Consider the following 12182-nt stretch of genomic DNA (forward strand, 5'->3'; position numbering starts at 1 on the left):
AAGAAAAGGAGCACGTTTCCAGGGGACCATCAAGAAAATACAACTGCTTGGGGCGCCTGGGTGGCTCAGTAGGTTAAAGCCACTGCCTTCTGCTCAGGTCATGGTCCCAGGGTCCTGGGATCAAGCCCCTCCGGCTCTTTGCTCAGCGGGGAGCCTGCTTCCTCTTCTCTCTCTGCCTGCCTCTCTGCCTACTTGTGATCTCTGTCTGTCAAATAAATAAATAAAATCTTTAAAAAAAAAAAAAAAGAAAGAAAATACAACTGCTTGAGAATCAATGAGATGAGAAAAGGAGTGATCTCACTCCCAAGATTAGGAAAACTGCTGTCTACATTCCTCACTCTCTGACCCCCCACTCTTGTTCTTGCCACCTGACCTCGTGGAGAGAAGAAGAAGGTGCAGAGAGGAACTTACAAGTATAAACCAGATTTCTCTCTGGTGAGTTGTACACAGCTACACAGAGCCTCATCTCACACCAAACACCAAAACAAAGCCTAAAGCTCCTTTTTAAACATCAATTGCAGAAGCTGTCACAATTGAATAGCTATCAAATCTTTAGATAAGGAAGGGGTGGAATGTGAGGAGAGGGGTGCCAATATCTACTTGATAGGTTGCTGTGAAGATGTCAGAAACCAGGGGACGCCTGGCACATAGTAGGTCCCAAGTATTCTCCTTGGTCCTGCTCCTCCAACTTCTGTGGGAGGGGCAGCTCATGACACGCTGAGGCCCCAGGCCTGCACATTTGCAAAACATGCTAAGGTTTACCACCTTAAATCTCGACTCTTCAGTGGATGTTTGAAAGAGATCTGGCAACACTCTTTTTTGCATAATACTTTTTGTTTTGAGATTAGATTCCTGTGCTATTGTAGGAAATAGAGAGGTCCCAGGTACACTTGATCCAATTTGCCCCAACAGTAACATCTTTCAAAATAATAGTGCAATATCACCCATGGGATATTGTTATTGATACAATCCACTGATCTCATTCAGATTTCCATAGTCTCACTGGTGTGGGGGGGGGCATATACACGCATGTGGTGTGTGTTAAATTCTACGCAATTTTATCACGTGTTCTGTTTATACATGGCAACACTTTCTTTAAAGATTTTATTTATTTATTTCTTTGAGGGAGGGCAGAAGCAGATGGAGAGGGATAAGCTGACTCCTGGCTGAGCACAGAGCCCAACCTGGGGCTCCATCTCATGACCCTGAGAGGAAATCAAGAGTTGAAGGCTTAACTGACTGAGCCACCCAGGTGCCCCAACATGGCCACACTTTTTAAATGGTTTATCTAAACATAAGCTTCCCAGGCTTTTCAGAAGCCCCAGCTGTTTACTTCTGCCCTAAGCAAAAAGAAAGTATTGACTAAGCAAGTTAAGTAAACAGGACTGAAGACAGGAAGGAATATGTAACCACATTCAGGACAAACTGTTCTCTCTCTCTCTCTCTCTCTTTATTAGGAGAATGAGAGGTTGGGTAGGGGCAGAGGGAGAAGAAGAGGGAGAATCTCAACCAGGTTCCATGCCCAGCATGGAACCAGGGGCAGTCCTCCATCTCCCGACCCTGAGATCATGACCTGACTGAAATCGAGAGTCTGGTGCTTAACCAACTGAGCTGCCTAGGCACCCCCAGGACACTGTTTCCAAGAACAAGCTCGCTGTCCTCAGCCAGAGAAACCTTAGCAATCTCTGATTCCTGTTCCCTCCCTCTTAGGAGTCTTTCCACTCTGGTTCTCATTTTCCCTCCAAACCCAAAGAAGGAACCATCCCTGACCTGTTGGAGATACCTGGTCTCCCTCTGTGTCCTTGTCTTCTCTCTCCCTTTGCCACCTGTCTCTGAATCTCTCTGCCCCGTCTCTCTGTGAGCTTCTCCCTCTCCCCTACTACACAGCAACTCCTACACTTAAAACATCACCTCTCAGGAACCAAGAACACTCGGGAACATTCCCATGCTCTTGATGCTTACCAGCCAGATAAATTCCAGCCAGAGAAGTTAACTGTGGTCCGGGTCCCTGTATGTGGGCTCTGTTCTTCCTGAAGAGATTGGGCTTGCTGTGAGATCCAGAAGTTCCTTCTGGAAAGAGGCTGGGAGAGCAAGGGCAGATGGAACAGAACCCCAGAAGCAGGGGGACACAGCAGGAGTACCCCCACCCCAGAACGGAGGGCAAGCTGTGAGCAGGCGCAGAGGGCTACAAGAAAGAGGGCAACCCCCAGGACTACATAAAGACCCACTATGCCTTTGAGTTGGGGACCCTTGCCGAAAACACATCTTAAAATGTAACATGGAAACCTCTTCCAGACCTCCGCTCTGGGTGAGTGGTGGGTCTCCAGGAGTGGCGGAATCCAGGGCTGACGAAGAGCAGCTGGCTGGTGCCAGGGTACCGGTCCTCTGGGCCACAGCTCACCAAGGAGGCTGCAAAGACATCCAGCCTGTGAATGTACAAGGCCCTCTGCAAAGGGGGCAGGGTGTGGGGGTCAGAGTCCTGACTGTGGAGGCTGAAGAGCCGGGCTCTGAGTCTGTGACAGTCAGCCTCAGTTTCCTCACCTGGAAAGTGGGAAGGTTTTCTCAAAGGTGTGGCTCACAGGCTGACCTGCAGGAGGAAATGAGAGAACACGCAGGAGCGCACTACCTATCCCTGATCATCTCCTCCTGTATCCCCCACGGTGACCTTAAAATTGGGCTGTGGAACTTCTCTAGGCTCCAAAATTCCCCTGAAAATCTGATGAGAGCTCTTGTGCACACACATATATATACACACACACTCATAAGTTTTTACACAAAATTGAGGGAGTTCATGGCTATCCAAAGCCAAACCATGGGCTTAGCTTATAAATCCCTACTCTGGGGCATCAGAACTGGGTAAATGGGCAGAGATTATTGTCCAAGTTCCTCAGAGCACACGAAGGGAAACTGAGGTAGAAGGGAGAGGGGTGGCCCACCTGTGGTCAAACAGGCAGTCAGGGGCAACAGTAAGACTAAAGGTCAGTTAATTCAGGACTGCCATTCACCGCTGAACAGGGAGTGTACTGCACAACTCTAGGAGATACTTAATCACTTAACAAAACTTTCCTATTATGTAATCAGTGCCAACAAAGGTACACCAAGCAACATCACAGGAATACAGAGGAAAGAAGTCTTAACACTGAGAGAGAAATCTGGGAAGACTTCCTAGAGCAAGGACACTGGCACTAGGCCTTGAAACATGGACAAGTAGGTTTGCATGGAAGAGGGAGAGCTGGGAAAAGAAGGCAGTGCACTTCATGTAACTTACTCTGAGGCACAGTTCCCTTCCCCCACTAACTCATCACCACATCACCTGGCCTTCCCTGATCAGACTGAGCCACATATGAACCCACTGGCTCAGATTTCAGCCCTTATCAGAGGCTCCGTCCTCTGCTGCAGGAAGGAAGTATGTCACTGTCCCCAGCATTTTAAATCCAGAGTCAGGCCCTGTTGGAAATAAACCCGTTCCTACTGAGAAGCTATTCTGAAACCCACCAGAAGTACAGAATTTGTCCTACCTGGCCCCTGGCAGCAATCCTGGGGGCAGCAGGGGGGTGTGATCTGAGTCCCAGCTATGTGAGTCTGGGATCTCCACTCAGCCTGGGGACCATGCAAAGGCAGGGTCGGGTCTCCTAGTGTCACCCTCCCCAGATGACAAGTCCCAGCTAGGGGCAGAGCCTGCAATTCTTCTCCTCTTCCCTTGGCTGGCCATGGAGTTGCGGTGTCCCCCCATCACAGACCTGGCGGACACTGTCTCCTGCAGGAGGAGTGAGAGGCCACAGCCCAATCAACCCTCGCACGGGCCCCACCATCCACCAGCTGCTCTGGGCCCAGAGACTTCAGGAGATCATTGCCACAGACTCTGCGGAGCAGAACCTCAGGAAGGAGCTGGTCCCCAGTCATCTAGTACACGTGTGAGCTGGAGTGAGGCAGGTACCTACAGACTATCATGCTTCTCAGATGGGGTCCTTCTGAGTGTGAGCCTGCCCACCTGTGTCGTGTGCCATCTCCCTGCACTTTTGTCCTGACCCACTTGGTGTGCACATCCCCCTCCCTTTGAGTGAGTCCCTCCTCTCCACTCTACTTTTGGATGGCCCCAGGCTGTGTGAAACTACCAGACTCACACAGCTGGGGCCCCGGGGGTTGAGGCACAGAAGAGTGGGTCACAGCTGGGGTGTTTTGAGCCCCTTTGCTGCCCCAAGGGTTGCCAAGCAGATTGCTGGCGGGACTCAGCACTGTTGTCCCACCACCCAGACCAAAAGCACGGGCCCCTTCGGGCACCCTCCCCACCCGGTACACAGAGGGAATGCACCTACCAGAGACTTTAGGGCACAGGCAGAACTCTAGTCTGGATTACAGCTGAGCAAACTGAGGCCCAGCATTTCAGATCCCTGCTCTGACCTGGGGCCATAAGTGCCTGTCCCAGCTGCAAGTGGGGGCGGCCTACAGTGGGACAGGGCTGGGGGGGGGGTGTCTCTGAGTACAGGGGCCTCAGCAACAACCCAGCCTGATTTCCTTCATTTCTGCCATCCTTCCTGCAGTGCGGACGGAGGAGCAGGCCCTCTCCTTGGTACGGGGCATATGCAGCGAACAAGACAAAATCTTGTTCTCACGGAGCTCATATTCTAGTGGGGAACACATCAACCACCAAACTAGATGGAGGTTCAGATAACAGTGAGTGGCACAGAGAAAAAGCTTCAGCTGGGAAGGGGCCTCAAGAGAAACAGGTGTACCATGCAAGTCCTCCGCAGCTCAGTTGGCTTTGGCTGCCATCACAAAGTGCCACTGGCTGCACAGCTTCGGTGACATTTACTTCTCACAGTTCTGGAGGCTGGAAGTCTGAGACCAGGGTGCCAGCATGGTCAGGGCTGCGGAGGGCCCTCCTCCAGGCCTGCCAAGGGCCACCTTCTGTCTGGGTTCCTGTGTAGAGGACAAGGAAGGAGAGTGAGCCCTCTGTTGTCTCTTCTTTTATGTTTTTAAAGAATTTATTTATTTGTTTTAGAGAGAGACAGAGTGGGGAGAGGGGCAGAGGGAGAGAGAGAAAGGGTCTTAATGTAGACTCAGCACCGAGCATGCAGCCTGGCTCAGGGCTCAATCCCACAACACTGAGATCGTGACCTGAGGGGGAATCGAGAGTCATTTGCCTAATCGACTGCACCACCCAGGTGCCCCAGTGTCTGTTCTTTTAAAAAGGCACAAATCCCATCAAGAGGGCCCCAACCCCGAGACCTCATCAAACCCCAATCACCTCCTGTGACATGTCTCCCAATACCATCACACTGGGGCTTAGGGCTCCACCATGGGAGTCCTAGGGAACATACTCCATCCACAGCAGACAAGAAGAGATGGGCTCTCCACAGAGGAGCCCACAGGGCAGCTTCCAGGGTGAAGCAAGAGAGAAACAACACGATGATCTAGGGAAGGAGAGTGTGAGACAGAGGGGATGGCAAGGATGAAGGCCTACCAGGGGCATGAGCTGGTTGGTGTCTGAGGACCAGGAAGAAGGTCAAGGTGCATGGAGCAGCGTGAACAGGACAGCATGGTGTTGGGGACAGTGGCCAAGACATCCTCCATGGGAGGCCACGGTGAGCACTAAAGACTGAGTTGTGAGTCTCATGGCCACCAGCGGAGGAAGTGATATGAGAGGACCTGCATGTTTAAAGAGCCAGGGCTGCTGAAGTGGGGGATTGGGAGTTATTGCTTCATGGGTACAGGTTGCTATACAAAGTGATAAAAAATGTTGGGGATAGACAGTGCTGATGATTGCACAGTGCTGATGATTGCTGATGATGAGTGCTGATGATTGATCTCTACGGCAAATTCTTTGTTACATATTTAACAACTTAAAAACTAATAATACCAAAATTTGATTTTTTTTGAATTATTAAAAAGGAGGAGGAAGAAGAGAAGGAAGGAGGAAGCAAACCTCAAATCCATGGTCACCTACCAGCCACGTAGCCTGGAGCAGGTCACACAAGCTCTCTGTGCCTCCATTTCTTCATCTGTGTCACAGGAGATATGACCTCTCACTCAAAGAGTTGCTGAACAGATTAGAGCACAGGCCTCGCTGGGAAGAAGCAGCCTAGCATGATGGCAGGATGAGGAGACTGCTGTCATAATGTCATCGTTCCTCTGCATCCCTCCCCAAAGGCGCAGGTGGCGGGAGAAGGAAGCTGGTTCTGAAGGACAGTCATGTGGTTGCTGAAATGTGATGTGACCAAGCCCTGGGGCCAGCCCAGATGCCCCTGGCCCCAGAGGATACCTGCCGTGTAGACAAAGAAGCCTTCCAGGTGCCTGTGCAGGGCCTGGCTAGCCTGCTGAAGCCAGGCAGGCACCCAGTCACTGCTGTGGCTCTCTGCACCTACACCACATGAAGGACTCCAAGAACTTCCTTGGGCTGTTCCTGGAGAAGGAGACAGAAGAGAAGACCATGCAGGAGCCTGACTACCAGGTGCTAAGGTGGTATGCTAGCCCCATCAGCCACTCAGAGGCCCACGGCACCACTGAGGGTATCTGCTTTGTGGTCCCCCACAAGGCCCCCAGTGCTGGAGGCCTGCCTGGCAGAGGGCCTGCCCCAGAGGGGAAGCCAGGACCGGCATTTCTAGGATCTCTCTCTACAGCCCCCTAAAACAGATGGAGCCTGAGCTCTACCCCTTCACTCCTATTACTTCACCCTAAGGTCAGCGGTGAAACACAAGGTTCTTCCCCCCCTCCCCAGCCCTGCACCAGCCCAGGGATCTGTCCCCAACACCCTTTTCTTACTTGTCCTACACCAAAGATCAGGAAATAAAGTAGCTCAGCTGGGTACTATCTTGATTCAGGTTCCCCCAGAAGCTGACTCTAAGACAAGGATTTGAGAGCAAATAGTTTATTTGAGAGGGGATCCCAGGAGACACCAATAGGAGCATGGGAAGGAATGGGAGGCAGGCAGGCAATAAAAGGGGGTGGGGTGTCGTCAAGCCCACTACCCTGCAGGCAGCTGGATCTCTGCATGGTGCTGGGGCCTCAGGGGACAAGCACAGGCCTCAGGGGACAAGCACAGGCCTCAGCACCCAAGGATGCTGGTGCATTAGTCCAGCAACCACTGTCATGGCTGAGAGCTGCTCCCAGGGCAGTCATTGGCCAGCAGCTTCAGTCTGCCAGTGAGTGGACAGCAGGGGAAAGAACCCCAGGCAAAGGCTTGCAGGTGCTGGCCACTGGGAGATGGGCCAGCAGGCCCATGGGATTGGGATCTGTAGGTTCCAAGAGAACCAGCAGCAGATACAAATGCTCCACTGGCTAGAGTGTGTGTCCATTCTGGGCAGCCTGCTTCTTCTGCCAGGGGAACAGGTTCTCAAAGCCCAAAGGCATCTGTTAAGAACTAGATGATTTCTAGGCCAAATTCCTGTTCCCCTTCTGGTCAGGAACCTGCAGTCTAGAAGGGTTGGTGGCTGGTTCCTGATGGTTCGGCGAGTCAGCTGCAAAGCTCAAATTGGACCCTGGGTCCAGGTTATGATGGACCAGAGGGATTCAGAGCTGCCAGGGAGCAGGGTACAAGGTGGGGCCTGGAAGGGGCCTGCACCCAACCTACAGACTCCATATCCTTTATTCTTCCTTGCTGAGCACACCCCAAGAGCCCAGCCACCCTGGGCCTAGGAAGGGAACCGGAAGTTGCAACAGAGCTCCCCCAGAGTACCTGTGAGTCCAGGTTACTGTGGACGTGAGGACAATAGAGCCTCAGTGAGGGGTCAGCAGAACCAGGTCAGGTGGCCCAGGGAGTCAAGAGGTTCCATCTATACGGCCAAGAACAGGGCCTTTCAGACCTTTGGGAAGGCCTAAGGCCGTGTCCCTAGAAGAACTTGAAAAAGGCCCTCCATCTCTCAGGATGCCCTTTGCCCACATTCCAGTGAGCTGCCCACCTTGGGCTTACATGTCCTGTCTGGGTTGTAGGAGGGGTGGGAACTCTTCTCCACCTAAGCCTGGCTCACGTAGAGATCCTAACATTCTCTGAACCATAGCATGGGCTCCTCACCAGGCTTTCAGCTGCAAGCATCCCAGCCCAGCCCAGCCTCCACTGAGCAACCTCCCAAAGCAAATGCAGCCAACGCGTCTACCTCCTGCCACAAAACCTGGAGGCTGAGGCGCTGCCTGACCCCCCGGGACCTCAACTCAGCCCTCCACCACCCCATCTCGTCTCAGCCCTGGCAGATCAGGCCTGCCATTCCCTTAGCTCAGCTCACCTCAGGGACCCCTGTCAGCTCCCATCTGCCACAAAGCTCTGGGATCCCCCCTCCTTTTTCCAAAATTACTCCAGCCCAAGTCTTTCATGAGAAAGGGAAAAGGCTACCTACTCAATGCTTAACACCTCCTTTCCTCTTCTGTCCTATTTCTCTCTACTTACCTTTGTACCTGGGCAAACTGTCAGGAACCTATGAATGGAACATATACATGCTCTGAGATCTGAATCTTTCACTGAAGCTTTCTGAGGACTCCCTATGCAATAAGAAACTAGTGTGTCCTACCACAGTGTGTTTGAAAATGATCATCTACAGAATAGGAGAGCGAAAATCACACCCTTTTTACCTCACTCTTCACAAAGCAGGACATGGTCTACTTCCTTTCTTCATTGACTTCAATTCCAATTTGTTTCCATGCAGTGATAATTCCTTTGCTTCGGGGATAGGATTTCGTGATTCCTCACCTGCATAGAACACCCAGAGCTCATCACAACAAGTGCTCTCCCTAATAGCCATCACCCATTGAACCCTTCCCCCCACACCACTGCCCTCTAGCAAACCTCGGTTTGTGCTCTAAGGGGGAGTCTCTTTCCTTATTGGCCTTTATCCCCTCACTATGTTCATCTGTTTTCTTTCTGAAAATTCCGTAGGCATCAAGTCATAGGGGATTGGTCTTATCCTACTGATTTTGCTGAGCTTAATCCGCTCTATATCCAACCACATCCTTGCAGATGGTAAGATTTCATTCTTTTTGAAGCTGGGCCCTATTCCATTGTGAGTAGATACAGATATAGATACAGATCTCCCACATCTTTCTCCATTCTTCAGTGAATGGACATTGGGACTCTTTCCATAGTTTTGCTATTGCTGATAACGCTGCTGTAAATATCACAGCGCTTGTATCCCACTGAATGTGCATTTCTGTGCCCTTTGGGGAAATACCTAGGAGGGCAACTGCTGGATCCTAGGGTTGTTCAGTTTTTAGCTTTTGGTGGAACCACCATACTCTTTTCCAGAGTGGCTACAACAACCCGCATGCCCACTGACAGTGCAGGAGGGTTCCGCTTGAAGCAGAACATTCCCTGCCAGCAATTTCCTAAGGAGGAAACAGAAAACCTGTGGGATAACCTGCCTCACCCAGCATCAGGCAAGCAGCCCCAGAAATTTGCCCCAGGGTTCCTGACACCAAGCCCCTTGAAGCCACCAGAATGCCTCTATCCAGGGAAATTCCCAAAGACTCTCCTTCTGAGAGTGCAGAGAAAATACGGCATGTCCAACTATCTAGATGGTCCATTGAGTGAAACTAGAAAGTCAAGCTTCCCTTTTAAATCATCCAAGGCTCCTTGGAATCATTTTGAATTTTCCCTCTGCCCTCATTGGAACTCTTTGGGTGAAAAGACAAGTCCATTAGGATACATCACCTTTGACAAAGGAGAAGACATCATCCAAGTCTCTATCTGACCACAAACAGCCACCTCACTCTAGATGCTGACCATTCCACCACAGCCTAGGACGAATGGAATAAACACCTTAGAGGAAGGAACGCATTCTGTGTTCCAAACACACACTGAGTCCATCTCATCTTCCCTTTCCAATCCAAGGGACTGCCTAGGAAAGAGATGTTCCAAATACCTTTGTAAGCCAGAAAGAAACAGAGAAAATGGGATCACCTGCGAGGTGCCCCCTACAGGGGAACTCGGAAACTCTGGCACCCACTCTGGATTGCTGACAGCTGCATTAGTATGACTTTGTGGCTCCACTGGAGACAAGAGAAAAGCCCAGGAGGTTTGGGGTGAAAGAGAAGTTTTACCTCCCATCCTGGCATGGATGTGACATTGCCCCACGGTCCTGCTGTTTTCTCTGAATGCTGATGTCCTGGGACAAGCTGCATGACTGACGCAGACACTGATTTCCAAACTTCAGGTCTCATGGAGCCAGAGTGAAGAAGGGTCGTCAGGTGGGGATAAGCAGGCATCTCCCACCTAAAGCCTGCACACCTGCTCCAATTCCTGAGAGGAGAGACACGTGTTTGTTTCTTTTTTTAAAAGATTTTATTTATTTGTCAGAGAGAGGGTACACACAAGCAGGCAGAGAGAGAGGAGGAAGCAGGCTCCCTGCCGAGCAAGGAGCCGGATGCGGGACTCGATCCCAGGACCCCAGGATCATGACCTGAGCCGAAGGCAGCGGCTTAACCAATGGAGCCACCCAGGCGTCCCGACACATGTTTGTTTCTTAAGTGGTCATTCACTTCTAATGCCAACCAAGGCCATTGTCCTTTTTGGAGAAGCAAATATACTCTTCCAAACAAACACTCAACTCCTCGGCTCCAAATGCAACATGAGTTGGGTTTGGTTTCCCCCGGCTCCAGACACGCCCCGGGAGGACCCTTCTGCACCATCCTGACAGCACATTACCACCAAACCTGGGGCAACGGGGAACAATGCTGAGTGGGGGCCCAGCTCCAGGGGTTGTTTCCACCACTCTGGAGCCTGGGAAAGCAGACACTATACAGCTCACCACTCCCTCCTGTAGAAACAAGCTGCAGGGGCGCCTGGGTGGCTCAGTGGTTTAAGCTGCTGCCTTCGGCTCGGGTCATGATCTCAGGGTCCTGGGATCGAGTCCCACGTCGGGCTCTCTGCTCAGCGGTGAGCCTGCTTCCCTCTCACTCTCTCTGTCTGCCTCTCTGCCTACTTATGATCTCTCTCTGTCAAATAAATAAATTAAAAAAAAAAAAAAAGAAACAAGCTGCAGTGTCTCATCTTTCAGGGTCTCTCGCCCAGCACCTCGCCACTGCCCTCACTGCCAACAAGCTGCACGGACTACTCTTCTGGCGCTTCCCCACTGCAGCTCAACACTGCCTCCAGTGGTGGCCAGCAACATTGCCACACCTTTCAGGGACTCTCGCTCTGCAGCTCATCCCTCCCTCCAGTGGCTTGAACCTGCACTGCGGGGTCATCCAGTGTCTCCTAATGCAGCTCACAATACCTCCACAGGTCTGAAGCCACATGGCACTGTCCTTCAAGATTGGGGACCTCTGAGCCACACTCCAGGACTTGTCTGCCACCCAGGAGGAAACCATGCCATTCGGAGCTGCGCAGAAACCTCAAACCAGGAGAAGCCCACATGCATCCCTGAGGCTACCCTTCTGGTCTGCAGCCCCCTGGCCACAAATCCGAAGCCTGACGGGACGCCGATCTCCCATCCTCGACTCAGTACTCTGGGGATCCTACCTCAGCGTTGGCAGATCAATTCTGCAATGCCCCTAAACCCTAACCCTAATGCTAGGATGGATTTTCAGGCTTTCAGTACCATTGGGAGCTGCACAGAACTCTCAGATCAGGAGAAACCCGCAGGCTTCCCTGAGGCCACACCCACCTCTGGCAGCCAACCCCACACCACAAAACCCAGAGCCTGACTCACCACCTGACCCCCTCCTTCACTCAGCCCCCAGGGCATCCCACCTCAGCTCTGGCAGATCAGGCCTGCCATGCCCCTAGGTCCTAACCCAAACCTTAGGTTGGGTTTTCAAGCTTCCATCCCCAGAGACTGTCCCCCAAGCCCTCCATATTGGGGACACTTGAGCAACACCCAAAGACTCCACCTGTCACCCAGGAGGAAACCGTGCCATTTGGAGCTGTGCAAAACTCTCAGAGTGGGAGAAATCTTCATGCCACCCTGAGGCCACCCCCCACCTTCGGCCCCCCACCAGGCCACAAACATGGAGGCTGACGTTCAGCTGGACGCCCTCCCTCCATTTGCCCTGGAAAGCTCCCCTGGGCAGGGGCCCTCGGGCAGCCGCATGGGCCAGGTCCATGTTCCCAGATGGCCTCGACACACACCTAGCAGAAAGCACCCTAGACCACGGGCACCAGCGTGGCCCAATTCACTGCCCAACACTGGCCAATTCTCATGAGCTTTCTGCCCAAATTGATTTCCGGGACAACTCGTGATCCTGGGCCAGGCCCA

Source organism: Meles meles, chromosome 10, assembly GCF_922984935.1.
Source record: "Meles meles chromosome 10, mMelMel3.1 paternal haplotype, whole genome shotgun sequence".
Lineage (NCBI taxonomy): Eukaryota > Metazoa > Chordata > Mammalia > Carnivora > Mustelidae > Meles > Meles meles.